Source organism: Asparagus officinalis, chromosome 3 (genome assembly GCF_001876935.1).
Source record: "Asparagus officinalis chromosome 3, Aspof.V1, whole genome shotgun sequence".
Classification (NCBI taxonomy): Eukaryota; Viridiplantae; Streptophyta; class Magnoliopsida; order Asparagales; family Asparagaceae; genus Asparagus; species Asparagus officinalis.
This window is the reverse complement of record NC_033796.1, coordinates 49,990,704-50,005,566: the sequence shown is the minus strand read 5'-3', so window position 1 is coordinate 50,005,566 and position 14,863 is coordinate 49,990,704.

Sequence of the window (14,863 nt, the reverse complement as noted above, 5' to 3'; positions counted from 1 at the left end):
CCCTCTTGCCCTCTTAATTTTTGATATTTCTTAATTATACAAATTATCTCTAATTAATTAACTAATCTAATACTATTTTAAAACAAAGTTTCCCAAAATGTCCTCCGAGTTTCATTCATAATCACCAAAAGGTCCTCAAATGACATTAAATATCCTCTTGCCCTCTTAATTTTTGATATTTCTTAATTATACAAATTATCTCTAATTAATTAACTAATCTAATACTATTTTAAAACAAAGTTTCCCAAAATGTCCTCCGAGTTTCATTCATAATCACCAAAAGGTCCTCAAATGACATTAAATATCGGTTTTATCGTTCCAATTTTATCAGATGTCCCCGAAGAGACAGAATAGACTCCTCACAAAGGATAGACTGTTTCAAAGAGGGGTAATTAAATCTAATCATTGCTCTCTGTGTGAAGGGGGATCGGAAAGTCACAAACATTTATATTTTGAATGCAATTTTTCTATGACAGTCTGGAATGGGGTTATGGAATGGCTTAAGTTTAGTTGGAGGACGTGTGATTGGAGATTACTTCTTGATTGGTATTGCAATAGCCTAAGGGTGAAGGGCTCAAAACTGAAAGTGAAGAGAATGGCTCTTGCAGCTGCCGTTTACTACATTTGGAAGGAGCGAAATGAAAGGATCTTCAATTTGAAAAATAGATGCTCTAGCCAAATCATCAGGGACATTAAAGTTGATCTATATACTGCTATTCTCAACACACCTTCGTTGCCTAAAGAAGAATGGGACTGGTTTCTTTCCCTGTAAATTGAAGATTGAGAGTTTTTTGTTTGATGAGTTCTAGTTCTCAGTTTTAGTATCTGAGATTGTTGATGTACTTAACTTCTATATTTTGGTTTGTGAATAAAATATTTCATTTACCAAAAAAAAAAAAAATATCGGTTTTAAAACTTTCATTGTTTTCACTAAATTTTACTATTAAATTTAATATTTAATTAATTTTAATAATTAATATTTATGAATATTATTTTTTACTAGAGTAAAATATAATAATCTAATCCAATACTAATATATTCTCATACTAAATATATACGCATAGATAAAACATAATTTGCAACATAATACTATAGAAAATAGACATAAATGTCATGTAGATATAATACTATAGGTATTAAATTTATCTGAACAATATGTGACATATTAAGATAATATTATTATATATTATTGTATAATTATAATATATTATCACTTGAAATATTAAAATATATTCGATATAAAAGAATATTATCCTTATTAATGAAACTCGGTGACATCCATCAAAAGTTTCAGAAGCTTATGGTATATGTCTTTATATAGCATTTAATTTAGCACCAATCAATATTAATTTAGCATATGTATTTATCTAACATGAAGTAACAACATTCTCATGCCTAAACATATTCATGTATAGCGTTAATCATAAAAGAGAATTTTTTAGAACCACATTTAGCGTTTTCATCATTAATAAATCCTCTTCGTGTCTTACAACTGTCAAACCCATAAATCCATAAATATCTTACCTCATGCCTTACTCTCCATCTTAAAATTCTCTCTATTTTCAAAAGTGAAACCCAAAACCGCTTCTTTTTTCTTGCAAATGCTAGCATTTAGGCCTGTCTATAGCTCGCATGTGACCTTCCTTCAACAAAGCCGAGTTCCCAGCCTTGCATATAGACAAACATCGAGGGTAATGTATGTTTTGTGTACTACTAAAAGATGATGCTGCAATGTCGGTTGTGCTTTCCCAATATCATCTGTTAGACCCTAGAGGGGGGGGTGATTAGGGTCTTATGCTAATCTAATCCGATTTTATGCCAATTAAAACTAATTAACAAGTTATCCTAGCAAGTGTGAAATATAATAAGATACATGAGCTAGGATAGACAATATGAACTAATGAATATATCCTAGCAATGAGATATTACAAATATATGAGCAAAGATATATAAACAACACAAGGATAAATAATGTAAACAAAGAAGTGGGCAAACTAACTAATGAGACAATGGCGATATGAGCAATGAGCACAAATATAAATGAACGTCAAAGCACACACAAACACAATCAAATGATCACGGAGTTTGGACCTTCCATCCTACATCTCCGCTCCCCACTCCTGAGGAGAAATCTACTATCACAACCGGGTTTTTTACGTTTACCCGAACAACTTTTACACCTCACACTACGGTTTTCTAGTTTACCAAAAACTCTATAATCAACACTCTTACAATCCCACTCTACACCCTCTCAAGTGTTGGAACTAGACGTGTCTTCCTCAAGTACTCGGATGCAACCTCTCCCTAGGTTCGTCAACCGACGCCACTCCTCTTGGGACGATCCCCGACTCTCGCCACACACTTTTCTCAGTATATAAGTGTATTACAAAGTGAATCTCACAATAAGCACAATTACAATAAATAATTGTTATCTAATATGGATGAGAACACAATGAAAGCTCACACTCAATTATTACAACTCTCACCAACCCAAATAACAATGTATGCAAATATAATAAGCTCAAGTGGGTTTGTGTAAACAATGAGTGAAATCAAATCAACTAAACTCAATTGAAAATACTAGCTTAATAAAAATGATAAACAACAAAGAATTAATACAAAGCTAGTATTGAGTTTAGAAATTCTTCTCTGAAAAACAAGATGGAGAGATGGATTAAAATGAAGCCTAAGGAATGTAGATGATCTCCTCCACTTGTGTAAAACTTCTTCATAAACAAAACTCTTTTAAACAAACACTAAACAAACTTAAACCATTGTTAAACTCTTATTTAAAAACTTCTTGGATTGCCATGAGAACTGAGATCAATGGGGTATTTATAGCCTCCCAAAACCTCAGCCAAAAGCCTAACAGAAATGACCAAAAAACCAACAGAATCGAAAATCAGATTCTGTACAAAATGACCATTGGGGTGAACGGCGGTCGACCGTAAAAATTTCGCGGTCGACCGCGAGCCACTTTCGAGGCTCAGTTCCAGGAACTTTGACGGTCGACCGTAGGAATTTTCAAGCTGACGGTCAACCGTGAAAGTTGTTGTTGGCTCTGCAGGTTAAAAATAAATGCGCGGTCGACTTTGGCGGTCGACCTTGGTGGTCGACCGTAAACTGACATATGAGAAAACATGTTTGAAAGTTAATTTTTTGATTTTAAAACCCTATTTAAAAATATGAAATAAATTCTAAAAAATATAAAACTTTGGAGAATGATTGTAGACATGATAATAAACATGCTACAAAGACTGGTTTTCAAAAAGGACCTCCCAAATAAAAAATATCATTATTTTACAAAATAGTCCAAAACATGAAAATTTAAACATATGAATTTTGACATTTTGGCTAAACCATATTGTGAAACAATACAAAATGATTTTGTAGACTTAATAGAAGATGTATATGATGATTGTTAAGTCCATAACCCATGAAAACAATATTTTCACAAAATTGCATATTCTACGTAATATATTCTTAAACACAATAGAGTATGAAACATATGATTATATATATGAATATAAATTTGTTTCATATCTATATAGCTAAACCAAAACATAATAATAAATATGAAATATGTAATCTCATATTTATAAACATGAAAACTCAAAACTATGTATGTATAACTATATATATACATGGAAACCAAACATATATGTATATATGAAACTATATATACATGGAAACCAATATAATGTGTGTGTATAATATTGAGCTTAAAGTACTAACACACATAATATAAACCCTAAACTAATGTTACCCAAGCTTGATCTTGATCTTCATTGTAGCTCAACTTGGTAAACTTGGATGAAGCTTGTAATTGGATCTTTAACTTGAATTGTATAGGCTTCAACCACTATTCCACCAACCTCCATTTGATATGATCGTGAATGCTCGATTCCATCCATCCTCCAACATATTATTTGTCTACAATAAATAGAAATACACAAACACTAGACAAATAATATTAGTCGTAAATTATTTGTTAAACATCATCAAAACAAGAAGGCCAACATCATCAAAACAAGAAGGCCAACATCATCTTCCTGATTGTCACCAACGAGTTGCACCTTAGCGTCTACTGTTACAGGATTTTTTGGGCTATCACTCACCAATGCGCTGTTAATGCTCGACTCTATAATATTTATGGCTGAAGACGATGACGTTCTTTATGGGTTTTACGATGTTCTTTGTGGATTTTACGGTGCCAAGATATGGAGCCAGAGGCTGCTGCTCTGCTTGTGGATGCTACTGCTGCTACTACAGTTGAAAAATTATTATTGATTTGATGTTGGTTGAGCGGAGTGTCATTTAATAGAAATGACTTTGATTTCATTGGTAGTTTTTTTACTAAACAATAACTTATTTTCCTTTTGTCACATCGCTATAACTTAGATAGTCGACTAAGGAAAGAATTTTGTAGCAAAAAAATCACTAATTTTCTTATAAGTGAAGAAATACCAAATTATTTCTACAAGTACAATTATTATTTCTTTTAATAAAATATTGTGCATCCTATGTGTTCATTTATTGAATTAATAAGATTTTAATGAAACATATAAGTTTATTAGCATGGACTCATTAAAACATTAAAAATTTTAAATAACACCAACATCATAGCTTTTCTAACACGCGATATCCTACATTACCTATATTATTTATAAAAGAAAATTGGAATATCAAACTTTTGATCGCCTCTTTTATCCTCTTAAATTTTGATAACTTCTATACTTAATCTAATCTAATTCCCATATGGTTTCAGGGAGTTTGATTGTTTGGTTGCTAGAATTCTTTATTTGTATGCATTGGTTCTTTCTACGAGAATTTGTCAAGATATTATGGATACAGTAACATTATAATACAGAGTTTCATGCATTGCACCATTTGCACAAGGAAATAACAGGAAATACCTTAAAAATATTATATTTATAATACTTATTATATAAATATTATAATATTTTATTTTTATAATATATTATAATATTGTTTATATAATATTTATATTTGTAATTTTTGTAATATTTATTACATAAATAATCACATCATTTCCTAAAAATTTTTACGATCCGCTCCGTTGAACTTGATCTACACGTTCTTAAACCCAAACACACCAATTTTGGGGTGAACCCGTTGTGTTTTGACCATTCGTTGAGCCGTATAAAATGTTCTATTCATTCGAAACCGTTAAAATTAGGAAATGATGTGATTTTAGGCCGCGTCCTTAGGTGGGAGCCTAGGGTGTCACCTTAGATTCACTTTTTCCTATATATATATATATATATATATATATATATATATATTGGTAATAATAACATATTACAATAATGTATTGTCATATAATATTATATATATTGCTAAGAATTGGGGATGTAATTAGAGATCTAATAGCAATTTCAGTGATTGATTGGAGTAATTTCCAAATACCATAGATACAAGAGATTGATATGAGAAAACCCCCAATATTATATGGTTATATAAAATTCAAATATAGTTGGCTGAATTTTACTGAGAAATATAAGAAAATATCCCAACCCAAAGTTTGTTATAATTATTTATTAACAAGATGGAATCTCAAGGTTCATAGGAATGTTATAAGATAAAGCATAGATGACAAAAGATTTACAATTCAAACCATTGAAAGAATATTAAGATATATTTTGGATGATCAAAGAATTTTCAGTGGAACAATAGTTCATTAGAGGAGATCTTTGTCAAGTCCTATTTGTAACTACCTGTGTTCTAGAACAAAATTAATCATTGCAAAAGTCTTATGAAATCATATTTTAGGGGAAAATAAAAAATTTTCTCTTAATCTTTATATGAATATGCTTGCATTGAAATCTCTCGGAGAGTTCTGGCTTCGAGTAGGTATGAAGAAGAGCCTATAATAGATAAGAATATCATACATATACCGAATGAAAATGTTCATGTGACAATGAGAATAGTTTTGAAAGAAAATTGATTGATGCTATCTTTGATCATAAGAAGCATCTCTTTTAACTTTTTGCATAAGTACACACTTTCCGCCTTAATGCTCAATTATATGTCAAACCTTTGTACTTGAAATATTTTGAACCAAAATATTATCTATAAATATTATGTGTATAAATTAAAAATAATTATTAATTATTATATTCATTTTTTCTATGATTTTTCTCTTTTTCCATGTTATCTATATATAAATTCTTTTATAGTCAAATTTAGAATATAAAACAATCATTTCTGCATGAATAATTATAACACGCATCACGTACAATGCACGTATTGTATACTACTTAGCATACATATTTCATAAAAAATAATTTAAATATTTATAATAAATTAACCAAATTAAATAAGAGGATCCGTGGCGCATTGGTAGCACGTCTGACTTCAGATCAAAAGGAATTGCCGTTGTAGGGATACTTTTCAAAAACACGAATATCATATACTTCCCAAAAAATATGCATGCAATTAATGATTTTCGCACGCCAAACAAGAAAGGGAAAAAACTGGAACTTCAAGGCTTAGGGGCTGTTTAGTTACATTTTTTACAATGAAAATCATGTAAAGTCGTCAGTTTTAAGGTTTTACTGTTAGCTTTCATCACTTTACATTGTTTATTTAAAAAAAAATTACATGAAAAACTGACACCTTTTGATAAGATGTAGCCGAAAGCAAAATCACTCCAATTAAGAGTGGTTTTGTTGGAAAGCTGACACAATGTTAGCCGAGTGACAAAAAAATTAATAAAAAAAATCAAAACCTTGTTTAATGGACTGCTCTCCGATAGATTATAATGACCCTTTTCAACTTAGTCCCTTAATCTTTCATACTTTCAATTAGCCCCTCAAATCTTTGATTTAGTATTAGGTTCCATTCTTAATGATTTCCAAAATTAGTCCCTCATATAATTAAAATTACAATAAGGTCCCTTTATTCTTATGAGTTGTCTTAAATTAGTCATTCCTATTGCTACTAGTTAGGAGAGATAAATTGGATTTTAAGAGTGTTTTTGTGTATCATGGTGGTAATATGAAAACGGCGAAGGAATTTGAGAAAAATATGAAAAATAAGCAAGATAGGCTCCATCACACCCTGGTGTGGTGTCTGTCACACACAGGTGGCAGAATTTGCCTTGTTTTCAAGGGTGTGGTGTCTGCCACCCCCAGGTGTGGCATACTCATTTTTAGAATCCCAATCTGTTTGAGATTATGTTTTGTTATAAATAGTGACACGTTTTTAGGTTTCTTTGGCTTTGATTGGGCTTTGATTAAGCATTGATTGGGGGATATTTAGAGCACAAAAAGAGGTATTTTCTGAGCTATTAGTTAGAGTTTTATTTGGAGAGAATTAGAGATTTGTTGGTAAGATTAGTTGGTTATTTTGAGTAATTTGTAATCTCAGTTTATACTCTTATTCTCTATTAGTGAAAACCTCATCCCCTTCTTGCCCCATGGACGTAGACAACTTACCGAACCATGTAAAATTTGTTTGTTTGTGTTTGTGTCGTTATCTTGGATTGTTTAGCCTTCTATCTCGACGTTTGGTTTGGTTCCTCGAAGAAAAACAATTTTACCATCACGCACAACAAGTGGTATCAGAGCTCGGGCTATGCTTGGGCTATTTGGAGGAGTAGATCACTTTGAAAGTTCATCTAGGGCTTCAGTTGGTGATAAAGATAGGATTTTTACTATTGGTGATCTTGTCTACCGTCATGTGGATGTGAGATCTTTCAGAGGCTCTTGTTAGGGTTTTAATTTGGAGGTAAAAATCTCTCTTTTTCAGTTTGGATCTATTCTTTGTTTGTTTCGCATTGGTTTGTTAATGCTTTGAGAATTATGATCGAGAAAGAAGGAGTTGTGGGTGGTACTTCCGGCATGAAGACCGTCCAAAATTTAAATATCCACTCTATAAAGATAGACGTGAAGAAGTTTAATGACACTAATAATTTTGGACTTTGGCTATATGAAGTCTTGGATGCGCTCAACGCGTAAAATTTGGAGGATACATTGGAGTTGGACGGGAAACAGGATGACATTGAGGAAAATGTTTGGAAGAAGATGAATAGAACGGCGTGTGGTGTGATTAGATCTTGTTTGACTCAAGATTTAAAAAATGATGTGATCAATAAGACTTCGGCTAAGAATATTTAGGAGATTCTTGAGAGTAAGTATTTGACCAAGAGTGTGGAGAATCGCCTGCATTTGAAGAGGAGGCTTTACCGCTTCCAATTGAAGAAAGGAACCTCCATTGGTGATCACATTAACCATTATACGAAGATTCTTATGGCTTTAGCGAATGTAGATGTGATGATTGAAGAAGGGGACAAGGCGTTGTTGTTGAGTTCCTTACCTAACGAGAAATATGAGACCTTCGTTCTTACTCTTATTAATGGGAAAACATATCTTTCGTATAGTGAGGTCACCGCTGTACTTGTAAATTATCAGCTTTAAAAGAAGGATAAGGAGACTTCAGTTGAGCCGGTAGCAGGGGCATTGGTCGCAATATCAAAAAGTCCAAACCATGGTTTGTTAAGGAGTGCTTTGACCTACAGATTGAAGTCTTGTGAACACATTGATATGAGCAAGAAGACCGAGGTGGAGTTTGGTACTTTTATCCATCGATTGAGGGGTCCTTTAGGTGGTGTTCATTCAAGCATTTGGGGACCTTCCAAGAAGGCATCATTGGGAGGTAATTGGTATTTGGTTTCCATAGTTGGTGATTGTTCTAGGCATTTATGGGTTGCAACCAAGTCCCGTTGGTATGAAGTCCTAGAAGTCAACAACAGATTGAGGAAGTGTATTAGCAGAAAGATAACCCGTCGTTCTGGTTTTGGTAGGGGTCCGTTTCGTTTGTGCCGAGCTTATGGCAATTGGAGATACTTCATTGGAGAGGAAACATTGGGGCAATGAGATGAGATGATATTTTTGATTGGTCGTTCCTTTCTGGAGGAGGATCGGCGTTTGATGTTGAGCATTGGTTTTGGTATTCGGGCTTCGACATATTTGGGTCATCTTGTTCATATGTTGCCGAATGTTGCGTTTGGAGATTTAAGATCTGGTGGAGCTGCTTTAGATTTTAGATTGCGTCGGATGTTTGGTTGCCCAACATAGTCACATCAAGGATGTGAGATTTGATCCGGTTGCACATTTAGGATTCATAGGCTCGTTTGCTTATCAGTTAGGAGACTCTGATTTTGTTATGAGCAGGTATGTCACATTCGACTCTCAGCAGATGAAGAGTGTTGATCAGATCATTGGGATATCGTAGCGGGTGGAGAGTGATGCTACTCCATATTGGATGGAGATTACTCCACATACTCCAGATCATACTGTATCGTTTGAGATTCCAGCTGAGGTGACACAGTTTGGGGATCATTTGGATTTGGATGCAGATGATGAGTTGGTTTTTGATTCGAGTGCAGCTGGTGGACATAGTTCGCATTTGGTTATGGCCGTTGGTTCACTTGAGGTGGAGGTGTTTAGATTGTTTTACTGTGGGGCCATTTGGAGAGCTATCAGTCGCAGATTTCTTGATGATGTTGGAGAAGGGTTACGAACTCTTCTAGTTGATTAAGGGCCTTTGGAGGTCGTTGGGTGATCTACGTGAGGGTTTGATTCTTTGGACAAGAGGATACGTAGGCAGTCATTTATGATGCAGCCGGTTTGGTGAGTTGATACCGACATTTAGAGTTTGTTCGTATTCTTGTTTGGGTCTCGACTTGTTGTGAATTGAGTCCGTTATCATAGTTTTGTTGCACTTCATACTGGATGCAACAAGTGAGATGTTTTATTTGGTTGGTGTCGACTCAGTTTTGGAAAAACTTCGCCGATATGGAAAATTATAAAAACGGCGAAGGAATTTGAGAAAAATATAAAAAATAAGCAAGACAGGCTCCACCACCCTAGTGTGGTGTCTGCCACACCCAGGTGGCAGAATCTATCCCTATTAACATGGGTGTGGTGTCTTCCACACCTAGGTGTTGCAGAATCTGTCCTGTTTTTAGGGGTGTGGCGTCTGCCACCGCCGGGTGTGGCAGACTCATTTTTTAGAATTCTAATATATTTGGGATTGTGTTTTGTTATAAATAGAGACATATTTTTAGGGTTTCTTTGGCTTTAATTGGGCTTTGATTAAACATTAATTGGGGGATATTTGGAGCACAGAAAAGAGGTATTTTCTGAGCTATTAGTTAAGGTTTTAATTGGAGAGAATTAGAGATTTGTTGGTGAGATTAGTTGGTTGTTTTGAGTGATTTGTAATCTCAGTTTGTACTCTCTTCTTCTCTATTAGTGAAAACCCCATCCCCTTCTTGCCCCGTGGACGTAGGCAACTTGTCGAACCACGTAAAATTCGTTTGTTTATATTTGTGTCGTTATCTTGGATTGTTTAGCCTTCTATCTCGACATTTGATTTGGTTCCTCAAAGCAAAACAATTTGGCCACCGCGCACATCTTAGTTTGTACTCTCTTCTCTATTAGTGAAAACTTTATCTCCTTTTTTCCCCGTGGACGTAGGTAACTTGCCGAACCACGTAAAATTCGTTTGTTTGTGTTTGTGTCGTTATCTTGGATTGTTTAGCCTTCTATCTCGACGTTTGGCTTGGTTCCTCGAAGAAAAACAATTTGGCCGCCGCGCACAACATGTAATCCTACCAATTATAAAATAAACAATTTAATAGGGTACACATAACTATCACTTTCTAAGTTTACATTATACTATCCAAACAATGTAATACTATTATTTTAGGATTCACAAAGATTCCTAACGAAACAATGCAAACACTCAAATGGAAAGTTGTGAGGTGGATAATCACTTTCTATTTTGTGTTATAAATACTCTAGTTTCCCCAAGGCATCCAAACAACCCCTTACTTAAACAAACAATCTTGCTTGAAAGTAGGGTAAACTACACCTAATTAAGTACCCAATGTTTTCACGATATTGCACAAAAATATCCAAAGTTTAAAACCTCACACTTAAACCCAAAAAAGTTTGCCAAATACTGTACTTAAATACCCAAAGTTTAAAACCCTACACTTAAAACATAAAAGTTCTCTACAAAATACATTGCATACATGATATTTCACACCGAAAATTCACATGTGACACTTGCATACCATTCTTAGGATATTTTAATCCTTATTTTATTAAATATTTGTTAAACCACTCAAAACTCTATTTTAAGACAGAATTGGGGTACGTTTAAAGTAGGATTTTGAATGATTAACAATAAATTTAAATAAATGCAAGGTTTTTAATGTTGTAAAAATAGCATGCAAGTGAAATCCAACTAGTATATATATATAGGGAGAGGTTCTAATAAAAACCTAGAGAACTAAAAACCAATCCTAACCCTCCAATCTATCTAATCCAATGGCCTACATTTCGATGGCAGAATTGTAAAAATAGACGAATTTAATACACACCAGCTGTAAAAAACAATGTGAAAAGGGTAAAATTGGAACAATTTACTACATTAATGGTAGATGGCAACATTGAAAACTGGAGATAATGATTAAAACCAAAAATACAACACGTCCTTTAATACTCTCTCTTACTATCAACGTGCTACGTCCTTTCACTTCCCCATTTCTCTCTCTAACTCACTTTTACAGCACGTCCTTTAATACAACACGTCCTTTAATACTCTCTGTAACTCACTTCCATCTTCTATCAAGCTTTGATCTTCCATCTTCGCATGAAGAACACAGCAACAATTCATTAAAAATCATCCTAACCATCCAAGCTTTCGCTGGAGTGAATCTGGATTCACTCCATTGAATCTGGATTATATTGAAGCTCGATTCATTAGAGTGAATCCAGATTCACTGAATTGAATCCCACATAACTGAATCTGGATTCACTGTAGTGAATCTAGATTCACTCATGCGTTTATTTCTTCGAAATTACAGCACATGCATTTATTTCTTCAACAATTCATTAAAAACCATCCTAACCATCCAAGCTTTCGCTCCAGTGAATCTGGATTCACTCCATTGAATCTGGATTCACTCCATTGAATCTGGATTCACTCCATTGAATCTTGATTCACTCCATTGAATCTTGATTCACTCCATTGAATCTGGATTCACTCCATTGAATCTGGATTATATTGAAGAATAAGAAACTTATGATAAAAAACAAGCTATAAAATTTTAAACTATGAAAAGATTTCACCTTTTACAGCAAAAAATTACGATTTTTATGGTAAAAAACAAACACCTCACATACTGAATCTGGATTCACTGCTGTGAATCGAGATTCACTGCAGTGAATCTAGATTCACTCATGCGTGTCTTCGTTTTTCAACTGGTTTCTTCAAAAAACAAAAAACTTTTCAGACTAAAAGGTGAAATATTTCACCTTTTACAACAAAAAGCTACGATCTTTAAGGTTAAAACTAAAACTTTTAGACGAAAAATCAAACAAATTTCATAAACTTACCATTAAAGCGTCAAAATAATTTAACGACGACAAATGTTGAAGACAGTGGTTGAAGATGAAGGTTGAAGACGAAGGTTGAAGAAGACCGTGGATAGGGAGATGTTGAAGACAGAGAGAGAGAGAGAGTTGCTGTGATTTTGGAGAGAGAGGACGTGTTGTATTTTTTGTTTTAATCATTATCTCCAGTTTCCAATGTTGCCAGCCACCATTAATGTAGTGAATTGTTCCAATTTTACCCTTATGCAGCTGTAATTGTCCTATAATCTCAGCCATTGGATGAATCTAGATCCAATGGAGAGGATTGGTTTTTAGTTTTTAGGATAGTGAATTTTTATTTGAACCTCGTCCTATATATATATAATATATATATTAAGTATATAATATATATATAATATATATATATATATATATATGATATAGAGAGAGAGAGAGAGAGAGAGAGAGAGAGAGAGATAATGGGTACCTTTGTCCATAGAGAGGATTTTCCTCCTTGTCAGGCCTATGTGGCAATATCCACGCACCAACTCAATAAAGTAACAAGAATCTCCCACCAACTATCACACCTCTCTCTACTACTCTTTATGAGATGGTGAAGATTGTGCCAGCATAGCGTCAGGAGGAATCCCTCCTATGACAAAGTGATACCCATTAATCTCATATATATAATATAAATATAATATATATATTATTATATATATATATATATAATTATATATATATATATAATATATAATATATATATATATATGTATATATAATATATATTAATATATATATATATATATATTATATATTATAATATATATATATATATATATATTGTTTCGCCAAATAGTCGTTTTAGTTGTCGATTCATATATCTCTTCAGTCGATTAACAAATAACATTCAAAGAAAACAGCCTTTTTATAGTACTCTTTTACACAAACAAAAGAAAATATTACAACTCTTGAGAAAATAGCAAACGCAGGATCGTTGTGTTGGATCACTGCTTTCCGTGGGATCTTTGCTATGCCGGGAGTGCTTTGACCTCGTGACGCCAAGTCACAGATTCTGATTGAATCGTGAGGGGTTTATGATTCTGACTTCGTTTATCGAAGTGAGAAATTGAAACGATATCTTATCGAAGTAAGATAGTCGTTCTTCTTGAAATCAAGTCAAAGCCTGATTATCAAGGAGTGGCCGAAAGTTCAAGACCTCTGCTCTCTCTCTGCTCTGGATTGCTCTGGATTGCTCTCAATGATCAGCCTTCGATCTCTGCTGCCCGCCCCCTGTGAAAATGGCCTTCGGGGGGTATTTCTCTCCAAACAGTAAAAGACTGTCTTGCGAAACAGTAAAAGACTGTCTCTCCAAACAGTAAAAGACTGTCTTGCGAAACAGTAAAAGACTGTCTCTCCAAACAGTAAAAGACTGTCTCTCCAAACAGTAAAAGACTGTCTCTCCAAACAGTAAAAGACTGTCTTGCGAAACAGTAAAAGACTGTCTCTCCAAACAGTAAAAGACTGTCTCTCCAAACAGTAAAAGACTATCTCTCCAAACAGTAAAAGACTGTCTTGCGAAACAGTAAAAGACTGTCTCTCCAAACAGTAAAAGACTGTCTCTCCAAACAGTAAAAGACTGTCTCTCGAAATAGTAAAAGACTGTCTGGCGATACAGTAAAACACTGTCTGGCGCCCGAGACAGCAAACACTTGTTTCTTATGTTCTTTTGATCTTTGGATGATCTCCTTTTAAGCTGTATTTGGATATCCATCAGCATTTTTTGACGCCTACACTAATGATCTTCCTTTTTTTATGATGATAAACAATCTACACAAAAAAAGAGATATAAAATATGAATGATACATAAAAGAATATATAAATTATAAACATCATGCATAAAACCAAGGCTATACTCACAATGTTTCTCCCCCTTTGTCAACATCAAAAATGGGAAAAACAACAAAAATAAAGAGAGCGAAAGCTCCCCCTATCATAAAGCATAGGTGAGTATACGAATAAATGAAATAGGGAAAAGCTCCCCTTATAAAAAAAAGCCATAAAGAAAGTATTCAATATGAGTATGAAAAACATATGTGAGCAAGCATAGATGAAAGAACATGCTAAATACCACTCACATGAAAGAAGACCAAGTGAAGTGTCACAAGGGTCTAAAATATAAAAACCTAAAAAAAAGTCAAAAAAAATTAAAATCCAAAATCAAACATCAAATGATTTAAAAAAATTATAAATTATCCACCATAAAACATGATTGATTGAGAGCACAAATAGACATATAAAAGGTGTCTTAATACCCAATCATAAAACATTATATGGATATAAACAAAAGTAGATCATGAAATCAAATAAAGTGAAATCATGAGCCTCATGAAGGTTCAAATAAAAGCCTTAAATGATACTAAACGAAATTCAAAGTGTATATATTGTATCAT